At 46.9% G+C, this 25,671-nt stretch overlaps 1 long non-coding RNA gene across 1 annotated transcript in view; it reads right to left on the reverse strand.

The window, feature by feature from the left end:
• LOC141191434 (uncharacterized) overlaps positions 1-25,448 on the reverse strand; it is a 398,781-nt gene extending 373,333 nt beyond the window's left edge. Inside the window, exon 1 of the long non-coding RNA XR_012265421.1 lies at positions 25,315-25,448. This is a non-coding gene — a long non-coding RNA (uncharacterized lncRNA). The remainder of the gene's footprint in view (positions 1-25,314) is intronic.
• Between the last annotated feature and the right edge of the window lie 223 nt (positions 25,449-25,671).

Below are 25,671 nucleotides of genomic sequence, written 5' to 3' on the forward strand. Positions count from 1 at the left end.
GTCTTCCAAGCAAAAGCTTCCAAAAATTAGGACGGAGCTACTTGCAATGCCCCTTACAAGAGTCATGCAATACAGAATATTACAAACATAAGTCCCATTTTTGGGGAGTGGGTCTCCCATAGTATTTGCTTATGCCTTCCAAGCAAAAGTTTCCAAAAATTAGGACGGAGCAACTTTCAATGCCCCTTACAAGAACCATGCAGCACAGCATATTACAAACATAAATCCCATTATTGGGGAGTGGGTCTCCCATAGTATTCGCTTATGCCTTCCAAGCAAAAGCTTCCAAAAATTAGGACAGAGCAACTTGCAATGCCCCTTACAAGAGCCATGCAGTACAGCATCTTAAAAATATTATTCCCATTATTGGGGAGTGGGTCTCCCACAGTCTTTGCTTATGCCTTCCAAGCAAAAGCTGACAAAAATAAGGACAGAGGAACTTTCAATAATGGCAACACGGACCACGGTCACCCTGGTGATATAGTGATGGTGGAGGCTGAGGATAAGGAGAAGAACATAAAACAGCCGAAATGAGGAAGCACATACCCATGTGTGGGTGTGAAGCAGTGCATGTGAATACACCTCCAGAAATAACACAGTGGATTTGGCTTTATGTTACTCTGCAGTCATTTGGTGGTGATGAGAAGTCTGGCCCAATCCAGGCTTTGTTCATTTTGATAAGGGTCAGATGTCAGCATTTTCAGTTGACAGGCGAGTGCGCTTATCAGTTATAATTCCTCCAGCGGCACTAAAAACATGCTCCTATAACACGCTAGCGGCAGGGCAGGCCAGGACCTCCAAGGCGTACAGAGCGAGTACATTCCAAGTGTCCAGCTTGGATACCCAATAATTAAAAGGCACAAAGGAATCACGGAGGACACTGGTACGGTCGGCAAGGTACTCCCTCACCATCTTTTGAAACTTTCCACTACTTGTGAGAGTACCCCGCGCCTCAGGGTCTGTCCGAAGGGAGGGTCTGAGAAAACTGTCCCAGAACGTTGACAGTGTTCCCCTGCCTCTGCTGGATTAGAGTTGCCTCTCTCTCGCTCGTACGCTTTGGTTGGTCAACGAACTCTGACCTCTGCCGCTAGCGTGTTCAGATGGGAATTTTTTTTTAACACTTCTGCAGCAAGGGCCTTCAGGTACTGGCCCATTTTTGGAGACCTCTCCACCTCAGGAATAAGAGAGTGAAAGTTCTCCTTGTAGCGGGGGTCTACAAGTGTCACCAACCAGCAATGATTGTCACCCAACATTTTGACAACGTGAGGGTCACGGATAAGGCAGCGTTACATAAAGTCAGCCATGCGTGCCAGACTGTTAACGGGCAAGATTTCTGTGTCCTCACCAAGATGACGACTGACCATGCTCTCCTCCTCCTCCTCCCCCCTGTCCTCAGTCCACCCATGCTGAACCGACGGTATAACACTTGTACAAGTACTACCGTCTACAGCACATGATACCAGCTCCTGTTCTTCCTCCTCCTCCTCTCCCTGATTGTCCCCCAATGCACGTTGGGATGAGATGAGGCTGGGCTGTGTGTAATTGCCCGCTATGGCTTCTTGATCTATCTCAACATACTCTGGCTGCAATTCCTCCTCTTTAATTCTCTGCAGAGAGCGTTGCAAAAGACAGACAAGTGGGATGCTGACACTAATGATGGCGTCATCGCCACTCACCATCTTGGTGGCCTCCTCAAAGTTTGTCAGGATGGTACATATGTCAGACATCCAGGTCCACTCCTAAGGTCTTATGTGTGGAGTCTGACCTGAATATCGATGGATTTGTTGCAGCTGGTACTCCACAACTGCTCTCTTCTGCTCACAAATCCTTTGCAACATGTGGAGGGTAAAGTTCCAACATGTGGGAACATCACACACCAGTCGGTGTGCCGGAAGCTGCAAACGCTGCTGCAACACAGCAGGGGCGGCGGAAGCTGTAGCCGACTTGCGAAAATGAGCTGACAGGCGGCGTACTTTGACGAGCAGATCTGGCAACTCAGAGTACAATTTAAGAAACCGCTGAACCACGAGGTTAATCACATGAGCCAGGCATGGTACGTGTGTGATCTCGCCTCAGAGCCACCACCAAGTTACAGCCATTGTCACACACGACCATGCCTGGATGTAGGTTTAGCGGTCTCAGCCACAGATCTGCCTGCTCTTTCACAGCTGTCCACAACTCACAAGCAGTATGAGGTTTATCACCTAAGCTTATGAGTTTCAGCACAGCCTGTTGCCGATTGGCAGAGTCAGTACTGCAGTGCTTCTAGCTTGTAATTGATGTGGTGATATCTGAGATGGAGGCTGAACATGAGGAGCAGGAGGAGGATGATTCGCAGGAGCTGTACACTGTGGGGGCAACTCTGACTGACATAGGGCCCGCAATCCTCGGTGTGGGGAGGATGTGTTCCGTCCCAAGGTCCGACTGGGTCCCGGCTTCAACTATGTTTACCCAGTGTGCCGTCAGGGAGATGTACCGTCCCTGACCACAAGCATTTGTCCACGTGTCCATTGTCAGGTGGACTCTCCCAGTAACAGTGTTGTTGAGGGCACGGCAGATGTTTTGGGACACGTGCTTGTGTAGTGCGGGGATAGCACACCGGGCAAAATAGTGTCGGCTGGGGACCGAGTACTGAGGGACGGCCACCGCCATAAGGTTGCGGAAGGATTCCGTTTCCACCAGCCTAAAAGGCAGCATTTCCAACGCAAGCAGTCGTGAAATGTGCGAATTTAGGACTGTGGCCTGTGGGGCGTTAGCTGCGAATTTCCGCTTTTGTTCAATGGTCTGGGATATGGACAATTGACCGCTGTGGTGGGACGTGGACGTTGATGCTGTTTCTTGAGAAACTGCCATAACAAGTGAAGATTGAGAGGAGGGGGCATCTTTACATGCAGTATGGATAGGGGATTGCCTTGTACACACAACATTGGGTTCTATTGCATGCACAACAGCGGAAGAAGCAGTGGTGACACCCGCTGACACTGGTCGTGGACCCTGGGTTTCGCCCCACAAAGTCGGGTGATTGGCTGGAATGTGAATGATCATGCTGGTGGTGGTCAGGCTGGTAGTTTTGTCATCCCTGCTGATGCTGGCATGGCAGGTGGTACAAATGGCCTTTTTGGGATTATCAGCAGAGTCTTTAAAAAAATACCAGACTCTGGAAGACCTACCGCTTGCACTGGCAACGTCCCTCGTGCTGGTGTTACGGGGAATGGTTGCCCGCCTTCTGTCTGCGGCCACCACACTGCTTCTTCCTGCCTGTTGGGGTACTCTGCCTCGATCCCCCTGTGTGCTGCTGGCCTCACTCTGAATGTCCTCCTGCCATGTTGGGTCAATTACTAAATCATCCACCACCTCCTCCTCTTCCACTTGCACACCGCCATGCTCCTCCTCACTTCCTGGCAATTTTGTCTCGTCATCGTCCACCTCCTGTGACAAATTGCCAGCGTCGACGTCCTGTGGCTGTGGCTGTTCAAATATTTGGGCATCGCTACATGGGATCTCTTCTTCCACCACTTCAAGCGTAGCAGGCGAGGGGAAAAAATATAGAAATGGACCAGTGAACAGCTCTACAGAGCGTCCTAGTGTGGGATCAATTGCTGTCTGACGACACTCGGCATGGTGGGAGGAAGGAGCATCAGGGTGAGGAGGATTATGCGGTCGATACTCATGGCTACTAAGACTTGACTGTATGGAAGACAGACCGGAGGTCGTGGTGCCCATGTAACTGGAAGCATTATCTGCTATCCAATTAATAACCTGTTCACACTGATCAGTTCGCAATACTTGTGTTGTTCTGTGCTTCCCTAGTAATTCATTCAAGAAGTGGGAGCGAGAAGATGTGGCTGTTGGTTGTGGCACATTTTTACCTTGGCCACGGCCCCGTCCTCTGCACACACCATCACCAGAACGTCCACCTCCACATCCCTTGCCATGCACCTTGCCCATTGTAAATGAAGTAAAATAGCTTACACTCGCACTATCAATGGAAAAAGGGTAATAAAAAGTAGATTAGAACCGTAGAAGAGGAAAACCACAGTTTTATTTCTCTGGCTTACATCCGACTCTTTTAAACAATCAGAACAATCAGGGAGAAACTATTACCGTTTTTCTTTATGGAAAAAATACCAAAACCTAAATAATAGTGATTTTTTACCGTGGAATGGCAAAACCACAGTTTTAATTTACTGGTGTATATACCAGACTTTTTTAAATATATAGATTTGCGGCTGAAAAGTGAGCGACACACTCAAACTGTTTTTTTTTTAGATACCAAAGGCCCAAAACTGGATACTACAGAGATTTGACCAGTGAAACTGCAAAACCACACTGGGATTTGTCGGGCCTACACCAGACTATTTTCAACAGATATATTTTTGTGACACAACAGCCAGGAGACACTACTGTTTTTTTTAAGGCAAAAGATGCAAAAAACAGGATAATAGAGATTTTTTTACCGTGGAACAGCAAAGCCACAGTTTTAATTTACTGGTGTATATACCAGACTTTTTTAAATATATAGATTTGCGGCTGAGCAGTGAGCGACACACTCAAACTGTTTTTTTTTTAGATACCAAAGGCCCAAAACTGTATACTACAGAGATTTGACCCGTAGAACTGCAAAACCATACTGGGATTTGTCGGGCCTACATCAGACTATTTTCAACAGATATATTTTTTGTGTCACAACAGTCAGGAGACATTACTGTTTTTTTTTTACTGCAAAAAATGCGAAAAGGGTCACTTAGGTAATAGTGATCACAAAATAATACGTTTTCATGTAACCTTTAATAAGATGTGTAGTAGAGGGGTTACAAGGACACTAAACTTCAGGAAGGCAAATTTCCAACAGTTGAGAGATGATCTTAGTGCAATAAACTGGGACGATATCCTGAGACATAAAGCTACACAAAGCAAATCGGAGACTTTTATTAACATCCTGAATAGGACCTGTGCACAATATATACCCTTTGGGAATAAACATGCTAGAAATAGGAGGAAACCACTATGGCTAAATAGAGCTGTAAGGGGCGCAATAAGTGACAAAAAGAAAGCATTTAGAGAACTAAAGCAAGTAGGTAGTGATGAGGCATTAAATAAATATAGAAAATTAAATAAATTATTTAAAAAACAAATCAAGGCAGCAAAGATTGAGGCAGAGAGAATCATTGCCAGAGAAAGTGAAAATAACCCCAAAATATTCTTTAACTACATAAATAGTAAAAAACTAAAAAATGATAGTGTTGACCCCTTTAAAAATAGTCTGGGTGAAATGGTGGATGAGGATGAGGAAAAAGCCAGTATGTAAATGATTTTTTTTCAACCTTATTTATACAAGAAAATCGCATGACAGAAAACATGATTAGTGATCACAAAAATTCTCCATTAAATGTCACTTGCTTAACCCAGCAGGAAGTACGGCGGCGTCTAAAAATCACTAAAGTTGACAAATCCCCGGGCCCGGATGGGATACACCCGTGAGTACTGCAGGAATTAAGTAACATCATAGATAGACCATTATTTTTAATATTTAAAGATTCCATAATAACAGGGTCTGTACCACACGACTGGCGTATAGCAAATGAGGTGCCAATATTCAAAAAGGTGACAAAAACTGAACTTGGAAATTGTAGGCCAGTAAGCTTAACCTCCACTGTGGGTAAAGTCCTGGAGGGTTTCCTAAGAGATGCTATAATAGAGTATCTAAAGAAGAATAACCTCATGACCCAATATCAACATGGGTTTATGAGGGACCGTTCCTGTCAAACTAATCTGATCAGTTTTTATGAGGAGGCAAGTTCTGGACTGGACCAAGGAAATGCAGTGGATGTTGTGTATATGGACTTTTCAAACGCTTTCGATACGGTTCCAGACAAAATGTTGATGCATAAAATTAGAACAATGAGGATAGGGGAAAAAAATGTATGTGGGTAAAGAATTGGCTCAGTGATAGGAAACAAAGGGTGGTTATTAATGGAAAATGCTCAGACTGGGTCTCAGTTAACAGTGGGGTACCACAGGGGTCAGTATTGGGCCCCCTTCTTTTTAACATATTTATTAATGACCTTGTAGGGGTCATACAGAGTAATATTTCAATATTTGCAGATGACACTAAACTCTGCAGGGTAATCAATACAGAGGAGGACAATTTTATATTACAAGAGGATCTATGTAAACTAGAAGCTTGGGCTGATAAATGACAAATGAGCTTTAATGGGGATAAATGTAAGGTAATGCCCTTGGGCAGAGGAAATAAAATGTATAATTATATGCTTAATTGTAAAACACTGGGCAAAACTGTAACTGAAAAAGACCTGGGTGTATTGGTGGACGACAAGCTCACGTTTAGTGGCCAGTGTCAGGCAGCTGCTGCAAAGGCAAATAAAATAATGGGATGCATTAAAAGAAGCATAGATACTCATGAGAAGAACATAATTTTACCTTTATACAAGTCATTAGTGTGACCACACTTAGAATACTGTGTACAGTTTTGGTCTCCGGTGTATAAGAAAGACATAGCTGAACTAGAGAGGGAGCAGAGAAGAGCGACCAAGGTTATTAGAGGACTGGGGGGTCTGCAATACCAAGACAGGTTATTACACTTGGGGTTATTTAGTGTGGAAAAAAGAAGGCTTAGGGGTGATCTTATTACTATGTACAAGTATATGAGGGGACAGTACAAAGACCTTTCTACTGATCTTTTTACTCTGAGGCCAGAGACGGGGACAAGGGGGCATGTTCTACGTCTGGAGGAAAGAAGGTTTAATCATAATCACAGACGGGGATTCTTTACTGTAAGAGCAGGGAGACTATGGAACTCTCTGCCGCATGATGTTGTAATGAGTGATTCACTATTACAATTTAAGAAGGGCATGGATGCCTTTCTTGAAAAGTATAATATTACAGGTTATATATACTAGATTCCTTGATAGGGTGTTGATCCAGGGAACTAGTCTGTTTGTCGTATGGAGTCGGGAAGGAATTTTTTCTCCAATGTGGAGCTTAGTGTTTGCCACATGGGGTTTTTTGCCTTCCTCTGGATCAACATGTTAGGCTATGGCTTGAACTAGATGTATTAGTCTTCCTTCAACCTTAAAACTATATATATAATAGAGATTTTTTACCGTGGAACAGCAAAACCACTGTTTTAATTTACTGGTGTATATACCAGACTTTTTTAAATATATAGATTTGCGGCTGAACAGTGAGCGACACACTCAAACTATTTCTTTTAGATACCAAAGGTCCAAAACTGGATACTACAGAGATTTGACCCGTGGAACTGCAAAACCACACTGCGATTTGTCGGGCCTACACCAGACTATTTTCAACAGATATATTTTTGTGTCACAACAGTCAGGAGACACTACTGTTTTTTTTTACTGCAAAGAATGCGAAAAGCAGGATAATAGAGATTTTTTACCATGGAACAGCAAACCCACAGTTATAGTTTACTTGTGTATACCAGACTTTTTTAAATATATAGATTTGCGGCTCAACAGTGAGCGACATACTCAAACTGTTTTTTTTCAGATATCAACGGCCCAAAGTTGGATACTAGAGATTTGACCCGTGGAACTGCAAAACCACACTTCTGTTTCTGTGGCCTATACCAGACTCTTTTCAACAGATATATTTGTGTCTGAAAAATCAGAGACACACTTTTTTTTTTTTTTGTGGGGGGGGGACACCAATAGGTTAATAAGACGGGTATTTGTACAGTGTGAAGGAGGAAAAAAAAAAGAGGATTTAGATGAAAAAAAAGGATTTTTACTGGCCCTCGAGACCTGGAGCTAAGTCCAGCAATTTGGCCAACAGGAGCACACAGGACTGTAATGCAGCGTTTGCTGGTATAACCACTGTGTCTCCTATACAGCCTGCCTGCCTGATATCTGGGATGGATATTAGTCCTGAGAAGGACTGTTTGTTTGACTTGGCAGGCTTTACAGACCCTACACTAAGTATTTCACAGGAAAAATCTCTCCCTAGCTCAGCAGAGCTGTCCCTACACTGTCTAATCAGGAGCGACTGTGTCCAAGATGGCGGCACCCGGCTTTAAATACTCGAGGTGATGCTGTGCGGCCAGCCAATCACTGTAATGCCCACAAACAACATGGCTACGGCATTACAGTGACTGGCTGGCAATCTCTGCATGTTCATTGGCTCTGTAAAGAGCGCCAAACATGCAGGGCGGAGACCCGAGCTCCTGCCCGAGTAACCCGGAAATGCTCGGTGCTTGCCGAACATCCCGAGTAGCGTGATGCTCGGGCGAGTACCAAGCACTGTCGAGCATGCTCGCTCAACACTAATAATGTATTAAGAATTCATGGAGGTGTACTCACTTACGCTGAGCGCTGCATGTATAATGTACTGAGAATACAGGGGGTGTACTCACTTAAGCTGAGCGCTGTATATCTAATGTACTAAGAATACATGGGGTGTACTCACTTAAGCTGAGCGCTGTATATATAACCTACTTAGAAAACAGGGGGTGTACTCACTTACTCTGAGCGTTGTATGTATAACATAGTGAGAATACAGAGGGGTGTAGTCACTCAAGCTGAGTACGGTATGTAAAGTGTTCTGATTATACAGAGAGGTGTACTCACTTATGCTGAGTGCTGTATGTATAACGTTCTGAGAGTACAGGGGCGTGTACTCACTTACACTGAGCGCTGTATGTATAACATACGGAGAATACAGGGGGGTGTACTCACTTAGGTTGAGTACTGTATGTATAGCATACTGAGAATACAGGGGTGTATTCACTTATGCTGAGCCCTGTAGATAAAATGTACTGAGAATGCAGGGGGGTCTATTCCCTTACGCTGAGCGTTGAATGTATAACATAGTGAAAATAAAGGGGGATTTACTCATGCTGAGCTCTGTATGTATGTGGCGCCCTGCTATGCCTAGGTGCCACAGAACCCAGTAGGGTGCATGGATGGATTTCCCCACAAGAGGCCCTCACTACATTCATACACCTCCACCCTTCCACCTCATACCAGCAGAGGGAGCCTGTTAGGGACATATATATATATGGAAGGTGGAGCCAGGCAGCTCAGTCTAGAGTTAGTGTTCAGTGTGCTCAGTGAGAGAGCAGCACGCAGGCTGCTGTGTGAAGCAAGTTTAGGCCTACAGCACGCCCTGAAGCCTAGTGAGGGCCCTGAGTGTGGCCGAAGGCAAGAGGAGAGAAGGAGTAACAAGGGGGCAGAGGAGCGTACTAGGCTCACCCCGAAATATACACCGGACACCGGGTCCGTGCCTACCGGGCCCCTTCATACCCAGTAGGATTCCCCGGATACCTGGAGGACTACAAGTCCCATGTATACCAACACAGACTACCGCACCAGGGCTAGGAGTTATGGAGGCCCTAGCGTCCAGGGAGAGTGATCTCCAAAAGAAAGCACTACCACCAGGTCAGCAGGTGCAAGAGAAAGAGAGAGACAGTAGTCAAGCCAGGCCTAGCTCCAGGCAGGGCAGAGGCTTAGCAAGTGGAAGCAAAGGATCAGGGAGGCCCTATACCCGCTCACTGAGGAGTGGTTCAGAAGTGCACCCTGCCACCGATTACCCTGGACCATACCTGCACCGACACCAGTAAAGGTACCGAAGCGCACCCCCGTGTGAGTGTCTGTCTTTTCTTCCTGAACCGTCCCGGCCGTCTCTCCCCTGCACCACCGTCCATTACACCCGCACGCTGCCCTGAGGCCCGCTCCACCTGTGGGGAGCCGTTCCATCATAAGCTGCCCTAACATCTGCCTCAGAGGACTGCTCCGCAGCGGCGGCTCCCTTTAGCCGCAATCGACAGGTAGCGTCACGAACTCTTAAAATCCCCTATAAATATTTCCCCTTTTGTCGCTCGCCCTGGGCCACGGACCGGGCCAGCCTCCGTGATATCCCCCACAAGCATCCATAGGCCCAGCTGCCGAGTACCCCACGGCCCTGGGGGCGAGTCATGTACAGTTGTGCTCAAAAGTTTACATACCTCAGCAGAATTTTTCCTTTCTTGGCCTTGTTTCAGAGAATATGAATGATAACAAAAAACTTTTTCTCCACTCATGGTTATTGGTTGGGTGAAGCCATTTATTGTCAAACTACTGTCTTTTCTCTTTTTAAATCTAAATGACAACCAAAAACATCCAAATGACCCTGATCAAAAGTTCACATACCCCAGTTCTTAATACCATGTATTGCCCCCTCTAACATCAATGACAGCTTAAAATCTTTTGTGATAGTTGTGGATGAGGTTCTTTAATTTCTCAGATGGTAAAGCTGCCCATTCTTCTTGGCAAAAAGCCTCCAGTTCCTGTAAATTCCCGGGCTGTCTAGCATGAACTACGCGCTTGAGATCTCCCCAAAGTAGCTCAATGATATTGAGGTCAGGAGACTGAGACGGCCACTCCAGAACCTTCACTTTGTTCTGCTGTAGCCAATGACAGGTCGACTTTAAGCTTGTGTTTTGGATCGTTGTCATGTTGGAACGTCCAAGCACATCCCATGCGCAGCTTCCGGGCTGATGAGTGCAGATTTGCCTCCAGTATTTGCTGATACAGGGGGTGTACTCACTTACTCTGAGTGCTGTGTGCATAACGTAATGAGAATACAGGGGGGTGTACTCACTTACGCTGAGTACTGTATATGCAACGTACTGAGAATACAGGGGGGGTGTACTCACGCTGAGAGCTGTAGAAATATTGTACTGAGAATGCAGGGGGGTGTACTCACTTACACTGAGCCCTGTATGTATAACATATTGAGAATACAGGGGGTGTACTCACCCACGCTGATCACTATATGTATAACGTACTGAGAATACAGGGGGTGTATTTGTGGCGCCCCTGCGAGTTCAGTCGCCACAGAGGTATTGCATCTCACCCAGAGGTGTGGTATCTCACTCTCAGGTAAGGAAGGAGTACTACCCGGGACCCACACACCCACATCTAACACACTCCACTTCAGTAGGGAAGGGCGAGATTGTTCCTAATGGAGAGCACAGTCCCTGGTCCCTAGCTAGAGGGTGGAACCATGTAGTGGGTGTGTGTGGAGGCACTTTAGGAGGAGTATAAAAAGGGGAGCCATCTTGGGAGTGGTCAGATCAGTTTGAGAGGAGAATGAGTGGAGCAGGAGCTGTGTAGGAGCTCTGCTCAGAGAAGCGGGCCTGGTGAGAGAGGCCAAAGAGAGACTGAGAGAAGAGGAAGGGAGCAGAAAGAAGGCTCCAGGAACAGAGGGGATCCCAGGGGCACGGCGAGTGTGGAAAGCCACCCATGTGCCCGAATCTGCCAGGATGTGGAGGGATGAGGCCACAAAGGGGACCGGCCCCTAACTAGTGGAGAACTACAAGGCTCAGCTAAAATACGAAGGCTTCTGCACTTTCAGGGTGTAGTTGCTCACAGCCGCAACTAATCGCCAAAATGGTAGCCACACAGGATTCAGGGGACTACAGGTTGTCCGCCAAGATCCGAGGTTACCGTGACTTGCCCCCAGGGCCGTGGGGTACTCGGCAGCCGAGCCTATGGATGCCAGCGGGGGATATCACGGTGGCTGGCCCGGTCCGTGGCCCAGGGCGGTCAACCAAAAGGGAAATTATTATTTGGGATTTTAAGAGTTTGTGACGCCACCTGTGGAGTGCGGCTAAAAGGAGCCGCCGCTGCGGAGCAGTCCTCTGAGGCAGATGTTAGGGCAGCTTATGGTGGAACGGCTCCCCACAGGTGGAGCAGGCCTCAGGGCAGCGTGGGAGTAATGGATGGTGGTGCAGGGGAGAGACAGCCGGGACGGTTCAGGAAGAAATGACAGACACTCACACGGGGGTGCGCTTCGGTACCTTTACTGGTGTCAGTGCAGGTATGGTCCAGGGTACTCGGTAGGCAGGGTGCATTTCTGGACTCTCCCCAGTGAGCGGATATATGGCCTCCTCATCCGTTGCTTTCTCTTGCTAAGCTTCTGACCTGCCTGGAGCTAGGCCTGGCTTGAGTACTGTCTCTCTCTTGCACCTGCTGACCTGGTGGTAGGGCTTTCTCTTGGAGATCACTCTCCCTGGATGCTGGGGGCTCCGTGACTCCTAGCCCTGGTGCAGTAGTCAGCGTTGGTAGATCTGGAACTTGTAGTCCTCCAGGTGTCCGGTGATCCTATTGGGTATGAAGGGACCCGGTAGGTGCGGACTCGGTGTCCGGTGTATATTTCAGGGTGAGCCTCGTACGCTCCTCTGCTCCCTTAACTCCTCTTTACTTTCCTCCTCACCGTTGGCCACACTCAGGGCCCTCACTACGGCAGCAGCAGACGAGCTGCGTCTTCGCTGCTCTCAGCGTCAGCACGCTCTCTGAACTCAACAACTAACTAACTGAGCTGCCTGGCTCCACCCTCCATATATATATATGTCCCTAACGGGCTCCCTCTGCTGGTGTGAGATGGAAGGGTGGAGGTGAGTGAATGTAGTGGGGGGCCTCTTGTGGAGAAGTCCGTCCATGCACCCTCCTGGTTTCTGTGGCACCTGTCGTAGCAGGGCGCCACATTGCCCCCTAGTACAATTCAGTACTCATGGTCTGAAGCATTTTGTAAAAACACCTTAACAACAATAAGTATAATAACATTAATAAAGTTACAGTAAGTCTCGTAACCTGGTGTCCTTTTCACCGATACAAGAACATGAGGGGCCCGCCTGAAAACCCTCAATGTAGCCCCTGGGCTTGGCTACAGGGCGTAATTGATCCAGGTGCTAGACCACGTCTTCAGCCACGCCAAACAGGTTTTTGTTCTGTGGTCACTTAAGGGGCACTCCAGGGAGTGCAACTATTTACAGGACAGTTTTTGGGCTGCTCACAGTCCTCATCCTACAAGTCTTTATACCCTTACGGGTAAGTAAATGCACGTATAATTTCAGTTTATATACTGTAGTAAACAATGACAGTAAGCAATGCACAACTGGGTAACTATCTACACTGCAGGTATTCCAACTTATTCCTTATACCTGGCAGGGACCTGGCCTTTTGTACTGCGGGTTGACCTACGTAGTACTGGGGTGTTGCTGATGTCCGTGTTTGCACTGTCTGATACCCTGTCAGATCTACGTGTGGGTAAATTGTAGAACTGTCTTAAACTCTCTATGGGACCGGCAAGTACACCGTTTACTGGGCCTTCTGGCTCTGTTTCTACCAGTGATCCTTCTTCCAGAGATTCTTCCTGAGCAGGCTCTTCTGGGGCACTTACAGGTTTTACTTGCAGTGGAGGGTCATCTGGCTGTTGGTAGAAGTGCATCACAGGTATTATTACAGCTCCATCCAGTTGAGGCGAATCTGCCGGGAAATCTCCTAAAATAGTATGGAGTACATCTTCTTTGGGTTCTTCGGGCACTGTAAGAGGCACTTCTTCCTGTGGCTTCAACAGACCTGGGCACAACTTCAAGTAGTCTCTTCAGCCTGCTGCAGTTGTCTTTCCTCCATCTTTACTGATTAGACAGGTTTTACTATTGTCGAACCTAGAATACAACACAGTGTAAGGCTCTCTTTCCCATTGGTCGTCAAGCTTGTGGTTTCTTCTCTTTCGCTTCAGCACAACTTCTCCAGGTGTTAAGGGTTCTGTGGTGCACTCTTGTTGTACTGTGCTTCCTGCTTATCTCACATCCTATTTAGACTGTCTTCGACACAGACCTGCACTCTCTTGTACTGCTCCTGTCGAGTCGTATCCCAGTCTTCAGTGGACATATCTGCTTCCGGCTCTACCACTCCAAGCTCCAGGTCCATGGACAACTTTCCGGGTCTTGCTCTCATGAGGTACGCTGGAGTACAATTGGTGGCACTCACAGGTATGTGATTGTACAGATCTACCAGGTCAGATAGCTTGTCTGGCCACTGATTCCTTTCTTCGAGAGGTAAGGTCTTCAGCAGGTCTATGACAATATTGTTCATCTTTTCACATAGGCCATTGGTTTGAGGGTGGTACGGCGTAGTCTGAATCTTCTTACAGCCGTAGATGGCAAAACTCTTTGAACAGCTCGGCTTCAAAGCCAGGGCCTTGATCCGTCAGCACCTTATCCGGGTATCCATGGGGCCTGCAGAAGTATGCTTGAAACGTCCTTGCTGCAGTTTCCGGTGCTCCAGCAGCTTGCTGGACGTCGGCCATGGTTGTGCCCCCCTTGTAAACCGTAGCCTACCTTCTTCACTTCTTATCAGGTAGGTAGCAGCTCCGCGGGCTACTGTCTTCTTCCAGGACATTGTGTCACTCGCGTCTGACGTCAGAGCGTCCTATGGACTAGAGATGAGTGGTGTTCGACTAGAACTGTTCGCCAATCTCAAATTGAAGCTGTTTTGGGTAGTGTTCGAGTCGTTCGACGAACGCGAACGATTTGCAAAAAATTCGGCTGTTTGAGGTTATGTTCGATAACTGTTCGTGCACCAAAAGCATGTCCTGCATGTCTGGCACTATTTAGAGCACCAATCATGCAGGGATTGTCTGCCACTCACTGTAATGCCACAGCCATGGTAGTTGTGGTATTACAGTGGTTGCCCAAATCGATGGGAACAGTGCTCACAGTGAAACATGAAAAGCCAGGAATTCAGCAGCGGCATACACCGGTACCTGACAATTATGAACAGAAAGAATAGAGCATCACACATAGATTAGATAGATAGAAACATGTCAGTCACATAAATAAGAAGTACAGTGATAGTGTTGATTACTGTACTTGTCATTTAGTGCTAAAATAAAGGATTTATTAAAAAAAAATTGGCGTGGGGTAATTTTAGTCTTTAGCGGAGGTTAAGCAGACGGCTGGGGCAGATGTTTGAAGCCTGGGAAGGGGGTAATACCCACGGAGCTTCCCAGGCTACTAATATTAGCCTCCAGCTGAATACCTTGCCTTTACTAGCTATTAAAATGGGGAACCCCAAAAAAATGACGTGGGGTCCCCCCTGTTTTAATAGCTAGCAAAGGCTAGGCAGACAGCTGGGGGCAGACCGCTGCCGAAAGCTGCCATCCAGCTTGCCATGCCACAGACACTGAAAAGCGCAGGCATGCTTGCGCTCCTCAGTGTCTGGCTGTGAATGCATCCAGATGAGCCGAGGTCATGCCCAATGAACTCGGCTCACCTCATGCACGTCACTGACAGCATGGGATAAATTCTCCTGCCCTCAGCACTTGAGCAGGAGAATTCTCTCACGCTCACTGCATGCGCAGATGAATTTTCCCATGCTGTCAGTGACGTGCATGAGGTGAGCTGAGTTCATTGGACATGACCTCAGCTCATATGGATGCCGTCACAGCCAGACACTGAGGAGCGCAAGAATGCCTGCGCTTCTCAGTGTCTGCGGCATGGCTAGCTGGATGGCAGCTTTCGGCTGCGATCCAGCCTGTCATGTGAATGTAGCAGAGCTGGAGCCATCCTGGGAACCATGGAGAGGTAAGGATGATGTTGTTTTATTTTTTTACTTTTATTGCAGAAGACATTGGCTTCAGCTGGAATGGGCGTGATGGTAAGTATGGTTTAATTTAGAACATTAAAAAATTGTGTGTTTATTTCAATTAAAGGACTTTATTCTGGCTTAGGGCCAGCTGATAATGCTAAGCTGGCCCTAACCCCTTTATTACCCAGTTAGCCACCGCACCAGGGCCCTGGATGAGTTGGGTACAGTGCCAGAAGATGGCACTTCTATGAACGTGCCAATTTCTGTGGTGGCTGCCCCCAACCACCAGCTGCCTATTTGTACCTGGCCGGACACAGCACTATAGGGAAGCCCCTTTTTTTTTAATTATTTCATGAATTATATGAAATAATAAAAAAAAAATACGTGGGGCTTCGCCCTATTTTTGTGTCCAGCCAGGTGCAACAAGGCAGCTGGGGGCTGGAATCCGCAGCGCAGGGATTCCAAAGCTTTTTGCCCCCCCGTTGCAAACTGCAGTCCGCAGCAACCCCAGAAAATGGCACGTTCATAGAAGAGCAATCTTCTGGCGCTGTACCCAACTCATCCAGGGCCCTGGTGCAGTGGCTAACTGGGTAATAAAGGGGTTAGGGCCAGCTTGGCATTATCAGCTGGCCCTAAGCCTGAAATTCATGGGGTCACGCCAATATTAGACATGACCGCCATGAATTTCTAGTAAAGTATTTAAAAAAAACACAACACCCAGAATAAAGTCCTTTAATTGAAATAAACACACAATTTTTTAATGTTCTAAATTAAACCATACTTACCATCATGCCCATTCCAGCTGAAGGCAATGTCTTCTGCAATAAAAGCAAAATAATAAAGCAACATCATCCTTACCTCTCCATGGTTCCCAGGACAGCTCCAGCTCTGCTACATTCACATGACAGGCTGGATCGCAGCCGAAAGCTGCCATCCAGCTAGCCATGCCGCATACACTGAGAAGCGCAGGCATTCTTGTGCTCCTCAGTGTCTGGCTGTGACGGCATCCAGATGAGCTGAGGTCATGTCCAATGAACTCAGCTCACCTCATGCATGTCACTGACAGCATGGGAAAATTCTTCTGCGCATGCAGTGAGCGTGAGAGAATTCTCCTGCTCAAGCGCTGAGCGCAGGAGAATTTTCCCATGCTGTCAGTGACATGCATGAAGTGAGCCGAGTTCATTGGACATGATCTTGGCTCATCTGGATGCATTCACAGCCAGAAACTGAGGAGCGCAAGCATGCCTGCGCTTCTCAGTGTCTGCGGCATGGCAAGCTCTATGGCAGCTTTCGGCTGCGATCCAAGCCTGTCATGTGAATGTAGCAGAGCTGGAGCCATCCTGGGAACCATGGAGTGGTAAGGATGATGTTGCTTTATTATTTTACTTTTATTGCAGAAGACATTGGCTTCAGCTGGAATGGGCGTGACGGTAAGTATGGTTTAATTTAGAACAATAAAGAATTGTGTGTTTATTTCAATTAAAGGACTTTATTCTGGGTGTTTGTGGGGGTTTTTAACTTTGACTATGGGGTTAGTAATGGGGGTGTCTTATAGATGCCTCTTCATTACTAACCTGTGCTTGAAGTCAGCTGGTATTATAAGCTGAGATCAACCCCAGCCCTATTGCCCCTATTTCTGGGGGCGGCAGACGGCTGGTGTTTCTAGCCTGGGAGGGGGCCAATATTCATGGCACCCTTCCTGGGCTATAATTATCAGCCCCCAGCTGTCTGCCTAGCCTTTGCTAGCTATTAAAATAGGGGGACCCCACGTCATTTTTTTGGGGGTCCCCCATTTTAATAGCTAGTAAAGGCTAGATATTCAGCTGGGGGCTAATATTAGTAGCCTGGGAAGCTCCATGGGTATTACCCCCTTCCCAGGCTTCAAACATCTGCCCCAGCCGTCTGCTTAACCTCCGCTAGAGACTAAAATTATGGGGAACCCCACGCCAATTTTTTTTTAATAAATCCTTTATTTTAACACTAAATGACAAGTACAGTAATCAACACTATCACTTTACTTCTTATATATGTGACTGACATGTTTCTATCTATCTAATCTATGTGTGATGCTCTATTCCTTCTTGTCTAAATTGTCGGGTACCGGTGTATGCCGCTGCTGAATTGCCAGCCGGCTTTTTTAAAGAGAGTGTCTATTGAGCAGTTTGTCAGCTTTTGGACACCTTTGAAGGTGTTTTCTATGTGTTTCTATGTGTTTTTGTTTTCCTGCCATTGGTTTTAACGTTGATCAACGGTGTTCGACTGTGTTCTAAGGTGTTCGACGAACAGTTCCACGAACATCCCGGTGTTAGAAGAACCGAACCGAACCCAAACACTACGGGGGTGGCTCAACACTACTCTGGACTCCTTCCAGGACCTGACGCTTCCTGGTTCGACATCAGGGGCGGAGCGTGTCCTAGGCTTTGCGTGCTTCCAGCGGTTACGCCCCTCTTCTTCCCTTGAGGTGATAGGAAAATGGCGGATAATGGCGGGAAACTTTCACCACAGTGAGTGTTCTTTTAAGGCGCACAGTAACCAGTGGCAACGGGCACGGAATCCTGTTCATGAAGCCAGAAGTAGACTTGCCCCCAGGGCCGTAGGGTACTCGGCAACCGGGCCTATGGATGCCGGTGGGGGATATCACGGTGGCTGGCCCGGTTCGTGGCCCAGGGTGGTCAACCAAAAGGGGGATTATTATTTGGGTTTTAAGAGTTTGTGACGCCACCTGTGGAGTGCGGCTAAAGAGAGCCGCCGCTGCGGAGCAGTCCTCTGAGGCAGATGTTAGGGCAGCTTATGATGGAACGGTTCTCCCCACAGGTGGAGCTGGCCTCAGGGCAGCGTGAGGGTGTAATGGATGGTGGTGCAGGGGAGAGACAGCCGGGACAGTTCAGGAAGAAATGACTGACACTCACATGGGGGTGAGCTTCGATACCTTTACTGGTGTCGGTAAAGGTATGGTCCAGGGTACATGGTAGGCAGGGTGCATTTCTGGACTCTCCTCAGTGAGCGGGTATATGGCCTCCTGATCCGTTGCTTTTTCTTGCTAAGCTTCTGACCTGCCTGGAGCTAGGCCTGGCTTTCTCTTGGAGATCACTCTCCCTGGACGCTGGGGCCTCCGTGACTCCTAACCCTGGTGTGGTAGTCAGCGTTGGTAGATCTGGGACTTGTAGTCCTCCAGGTGTCCGGTGATCCCTACTGGGTATGAAGGGACCCGGTAGGTGCGGACCCGGTGTCCGGTGTATATTTAAGGGTGAGCCTGGTACGCTCCTCTGCCCCCTTAACTCCTCTTTACTTTCTCTTCTTTCCTCCTCGCCGTTAGCCACACTCGGGGCCCTCACTATGGCAGCAGCAGACGAGCTGCGTCTTGTCTGCTCTCAGCGTCAGCACGCTCTCTGAACTCAACAACTAACTAACTGAGCTGCCTGGCTCCACCCTCCATATATATATGTCCCTAACGGGCTCCCTCTGCTGGTGTGAGGTGGAAGGGTGGAGGTGTGTGAATGTAGTGGGGGGCCTCTTGTGGAGAAGTCCGTCCATGCACCCTCCTTGGTTCTGTGGCACCTGTCGTAGCAGGGCACCACAACCGGCTTGGGACACTGGTTGCGAGGCATGAGGGTGAGAGCCAGCGCAGGAAGACGACCGAGGAAGGCACACAGACTGGGGTCCCGTTACATACTCTTGAGATACCTGGGAGTTTGCTGAACCCCTCCCTTAGTGAACAAAAGATGGCGTGGGCAGTTACCCTGGCACTGGTAACTTGGAGTCTGAAAACCGTGAGTAAAGCTTGCAGACTGTACCCCACTGTGTCTGTGAATAATTCCTGCGCCATCACTCACCTTGCACACCAAAGCACCAGCCATATCTACCTCATACAATATCTACACTGCCCTGGAACTTAGCTCTACCTGTGGAGAGCTGACCCAACTCTGCTGCGTCACCATCAGCTCCAGAGGATCTGCACCGCAGCGGCGGCTCCATATAGCCGCATACCACAGGTGGTGTCACGAACATTAAACTATAAGAACTATAATTCCCCTTTAATTGACCTCGCTGCGTCAGGGAGCGGGTCACTGCCACTGTGACATCCCCCAGCATCAATCGGCCCGGCTACCGAGTACCCCATGGCTCAGGGGGTGCGTCATATTCACTTACGCTGAGCGATGTAGATGTAGTGTACTGAGATTACAGGGGGTGTGCTCACTTATGCTGAGGGCTGCATTTATAACGTACTGAGAATACAAGGGGTGTACTCACTTATGCTGAGCGCTGTATGTATTACATACTGAGAATACAGTGGGTGTACTCACCTATGCTAAATGCCATATGTAAAACAAACTGAGAATACAGGGGAGTGTACTCACGCCGAGTGCTGTGTGTATAACTTACTAAGAATACAGGGGGTGTACTCACTTACATTGAACGCTGTATGTATAATGTACTGAGAATACAGGGGGGTGTTCCGACTTACGATGAGTACTGTATGCATACCGTACTGAGAACACATGGGGGTGTACTCACTTACGCTGAGCGCTGTATGTATTACATAGTGAGAAAAAAGGGGTTGTACTCACTCACGCTAAGAGCTGAATACATAATGTAGTGAGAATAAAGGAGGGTGTGCTCTCTAACGATGAGCGCTGTATGTATAACGTACTGAAAATACAGGGGGTGTATTCACTTATGCTGAGCGCTGTAGATTTAATGTGCTGAGAATACAGGGGATGTACTCACTTACACTGAGTGCTGTATGTATAACGTACTGAGAATACAGGGGGGTGTACTCACGCTGAGCGCTGTATATCTAATGTATTGAGAATATAGGGGGTGTACTCACGATGAGTGCTGTACATATGAAGAACTGAGAAAACGGAGTGTACTTACGCTGAGCACTGTATGTATAACGTAGAGAGAATACAGGGGTGTGTACTCACTCACGCTGAGTGTTGTATGTATAACGTACTGAGAAAACGGGTGTTGTACTCACTTGCATTGAGAGCTGTAGATATAACATAATGAGAATGCAGGGGGGTGTACTCAGTTACGCTGAGTGCTATATGTATAACGTAGTGAGAATAAAGGGGAGTTTATTCACTTGTGATGAGCGCTATATGTATAACGTACTGATAATAAAGGGAGGTGTACTCACTTACGCTGAGCGCTGTGTGTATAACTTATTGAGAATACAGGTGGGTGTACTCAGTTGCGCTGAGCGCTGTATGTAATAATGTACTGAAAATAAAGAGGGTTTACTCACTTACGCTGAGTGCTATGTATTTAACGTACTGAGAATACGGGGGTGTACTCACTTATGCTGAGTGCTGTATATCTAATCTACTGAGAATACAGGGGGTGTACTCACGCTGTGCGCTGTATGTATAACGTAATGAGAATACAGGGGGGTGTACTCACGCTGGGCACAGTATGTTTAATGTACTGAGAACAAAGGGGGTGTACTCAGTTACGCTGAGAGCTGTATGTATAACTTACTGAGAATACAGGGGGTGTACTTAGTTACGCTGAGAGCTGTATGTATAACTTACTGAGAATACAGGGGGTGTACTCACTTACGCTGAGCGCTGTATATCTAATGTACTGAGAATACCAGGGGTGTACTCAATTATGCTGAGTGCTGTATAAATATCGTACCGAGAATACAGGGGGATGTACTCACACTGAGCGCTGTAGATATAATGTAGTGAGAATACAGGGGGGTGTACTCACGGTGAGCGCTGTATGTATAACGTAGTGAGAATACAGGGGGGTGTACTCACGGTGAGCGCTGTATGTATAATGTACTGAGAATACAGGGGGGTGTACTCACGGTGAGCGCTGTATGTATAACGTAGTGAGAATACAGGGGGGTGTACTCACTTACGCTGAGCGCAGTATATATAACGTACTGAGAATACAGGGGGCTGTACTCACTCACGCTGAGTGCTGTATGTATAACGCACTGAGAATACAGGGAGGTGTACTCACTTATGCTGACTTCTATATGTATAACGTACTGAGAATACAGGGGAGTATACGCACGCTGAGTGCTGTATGTATAACGTACTGAGAATACAAGGGGTGTACTCACTTATGCTGAGCGCTGTATGTATAATGTACTGAGAATACGGGGGTGTACTCACACTGAGTGCTGTATGTATAACGCACTGAGAATACAGGGAGGTGTACTCACTTATGCTGACTGCTGTATGTATAACGTACTGAGAATACGGGGGTGTACTCATTTATGCTGAGCACTGTATAAATAACGTACTGAGAATAAAGGGGGGTGCATTCACTTACGCTGAGCGCTTTATGTATAACATACTGAGAATACAGGGGATGTGCTCACTTATGCTGAGCGCTGTAGATGTAATGCACTGAGAATACAGGGGTGTACTCACTTACGCTGAACGCTGTAGATGTAACGTACTGAGAATACAAGGGTTGTACTCACGCTGAGTGCTCTATATATAAAGTACTGAGAATAAATGGGGGTGTACTCACTTACGCTGAGCGCTTTATGTATAACCTGCCGAGATTGCAGGGGCTGTACTCACTTACGCTGAACACTGTAGATGTAACGTACTGAGAAAACAGGGGTTATACTCACTTATGCTGAGTGCTGTATATCTAATCTACTGAGAATACAGGGGGTGTACTCACTTACGCTGTGCGCTGTATGTATAACGTAATGAGAATACGGGGGGGTGTATTCACACTGAGCACAGAATGTTTAATGTACTGAGAATAAAGGGGGTGTACTCAGTTATGCTGAGAGCTGTATGTATAACTTACTGAGAATACAAGGGGGTGTACTCACTTACGCTGAGCGCTATATGTATAATATAGTGAGAATAAATGGGGTGTACTCAATCACGCTAAGCGCTGTATACATAACGTAGTGAGAATAAAGGAGGGTGTGCTCTCTCATGCTGAGCAGTGTATGTATAAAGTACTGAGAATACAGGGGGGTGTACTCACGCTGAGCGCTGTATATCTAATGTATTGAGAATATAGGGGGTGTACTCACTTATGATGAGTGCTGTATGTATAACATACTGAGAAAATGGGGGGTGTACTCACTTACATTGAGAGCAGTAGATATAACATAATGAGAATGCAGGGGGGTGTACTCAGTTACGCTGAGTGCTATATGTATAATGTAGTGAGAATAAAGGGGGGTGTATTCACTTGTGATGAGCGCTATATGTATAACGTACTGAGAATAAAGGGGGTGTACTCACTTACGCTTAGTACTGCAAGTATAACGTAGTGATAATAAAGGGAGGTGTACTCATTTATGCTGAGCGCTGTGTGTATAACTTATTGAGAATACAGGTGGGTGTACTCAGTTGCGCTGAGCGCTCTATGTTTAACGTACTGAGAATAAAGAGGGTGTACTCACTTACGCTATGCACATGCACCGATTACAATGGCTCACTCCTCCCCCGGACTCCGGCCAAAACAGAGGTGCAGGGGCAACACTCCTTCGGGTCAGGTATGTACTTATGGCACCGGAGCTCGCAGTATGCATTCAGTGTCTACATATACCGTGATCTCCAGCGCCATATACTTCTCTTACCTGTAACAGCTGGATGCGTTCTGTCTGGCGTCAGACTGCGCAGGCGCGTCGCACTTGTGCACTCTATAGAGATTTCGGACAGAAGACACATCCCTGGTTATATTATAGATATCCAACCAATTTTGTCAATATCCCCCATCCTGGTATATGGCACCCCTCCATCCCGGTATGCATGGCACCCCTCCATCCCAGTATGCATGGCACCCCTCCACCCTGGTATGCATGCCACACCTCATCATTATATGCAAGGACCACATCATCCTTATATGTAAGGCCCCATCATCCTTATCCTGGTATGCAAGACCTCCCTCATCCCTATCCTGGTATGCATAGCACCCCTTTTCCCGGTATGCATGGCCCCTCATCCCTATCCTGGTATGTATGGCACCCCTCATCCGCAATCCTGATATGCATGGCCCCTCATCCCTATCCTGGTATGTAAGGAACCCCTCATCCCTATCCTGGTATGTATGGCACCCCTCATCCCTATCCTGTTATGTATGGCCTCCTCATCCCCCAATCCTGGTATGTATGGCCCCCTCAACCCCAAACCTGGTATGCATGGCCACTCATCCCTATCCTGGTATGTAGGCACTCCTCATACCTATCCTGGTATGTATGGCACCCCTTATCCCTATCCTGGTATGTATAGGCTCCTCATCCCCAATCCTGATATGTACGGCCCCCTCATCTGTATCCTGGTATGCATGGCCCCTCATCTGTATCCTGGTATGCATGGCCCTTCATCCCTATCCTGGTATGCATGGCCCTTCATCCCTATCCTGGTATGCATTTTACTCTTCATCCCTATCCTTGTAAGCATGGTGCCTCTCATCCCCAATACTGGTATGTATGGCACTCCTCATCCTTTTCCTGGTATGTATGGCCCCTCATCCCCAATCCTGGTATGTATGGCCCCCCTCAACCCTATCCTGGTATGTATGGCCCCTCATCCGCATCCTGGTAAGCATGATACTCCTCATCCTCCAATCTTGGTATGCATGACCCTTCATACCCATCACGCTGCACACGCACACAAAAAAAACAATGACTTCTACTCACCTTTCTTCCCTGTGCTCCAGCGCTGCGTCCAGTTCTGCCAGAGGCCGGGGAAGGAGTGTGGCGCTGGAGTAAACACGTGCCCATACCACGCTGTTTAGCGCCATTTTGTTGAAGACACACTGCAAATGTGTCTTCAGTAAAATGGCGCCGGATAGCACACTATGCACATGTTACGATTCCGATGCTGGAGTCCGCCCCTGGTTTCCGGACCAAACAGAAGCACTGGGGCAACACTTCTCCGGGTCAGGTAAATATGTCCTTATGGCGCCGGAGATCGCGGTATGCGTTCAGTGCCTATGCATACCGCGTTCTACAGCGCCATATACTCCTCTTACTTGTAATGGCTCCATGCGTTCTTCTGTCTGGAGCCAGACTGCGCAGGCACGTCGCACTTGCGCCGCCTATAGAGGCTTCGAACAGAGGGACGCATCTACGATTATATTATAGATAAAGGAGATGCTGTGCTCCTACTTAATCCTTCTTAATGCATAGTGGCATTCCTGGCTGCTGCTATTCAGTTTACTACAACACAGCTCAGCCCAATTCACTTGAAGACAGCTAAGCTATAGTCCAGTAACCAGAGGGTCCCTTGGTTATTTGCCTTGGCCGATGTCCAAGAGGTTAGACCTGCACTGATTATATTATTATGCTCTCATGATATAGAAGTGCTTCTTCCTGCTGGCACCAAATAGGACCTGCATGAAATATTGGTCTTCTCCATATTGGACTCCAAGAGACTTTACAGAGGTCAAGTAATGGTAAGCTGTTCTCTCCTGACAGAGTGTCTTTGATGGAGCTGTTCAGCCAATGTAAGTGCATGTGATGCTGCTAAATCTTCCACAACATAAAATGGGACATTTCTGGAAGCTTTTTCGTAAATTAATCTTTATTGTGAATAACTATAAAATGTGAACTGTTCTAATACTTTCCACTTGAACAAAATTGAATTTATCATCAGTGCAAACTTGAATTGCAAACTATGAATAGGGTAATATGCAATGCATGGCACTGAAAGCTTTTTCTTTGTTATCCACCTCTACTAGTAGTATATTTCAGAGCAAATAAATCTAATCTCAAAATATGCAAAATTAATGTTTCGTACAGTACTGCTTAATTTGGTAGAAAAGGATTACAATAGAATACAAAAAACTTTGAAAATATATAACACATGCGTAGTCTACCAGAAGTATTGGTTATTGGTTGGTATAAAAAAAAACTACAGTAATAGAAGATAACAATTTGAAAATTTATTACAGAAAATATTTGTAATTCACATATACTTACAGGGTTTGAAGTGATTTTAGAGGTGCAAACAGACCTTTGCTGATTGTCTGGAGTTTGTTGTCATACAGGGAGAGTAAATTTAAGCTTTGTAGATCCTGTTCACCCATAGGCAATTTATTTTATTAGCATTCAATAGCCTGAAAAAAAAGTGTAATTTAAAGCAAAAATAAATAATACTGTAAACCAAACAGATATATTAGGCCTATAAGTGCCTCTACATGCATATCTATCTATCTATCTATCTATCTATCTATCTATCTATCTATCTATCTATCTATCTATCTATCTATCTATCTAAAAAATAGAATAAAGCAGGCAGCACTCCAATAGTTACCAAAAGGTAACGGACTTTATTTA

The sequence above is a fragment of the Phyllobates terribilis genome, unplaced genomic scaffold (assembly GCF_046119375.1).
Source record: "Phyllobates terribilis strain yellow unplaced genomic scaffold, ASM4611937v1 Scaffold_42__1_contigs__length_11168841, whole genome shotgun sequence".
Classification (NCBI taxonomy): domain Eukaryota; kingdom Metazoa; phylum Chordata; class Amphibia; order Anura; family Dendrobatidae; genus Phyllobates; species Phyllobates terribilis.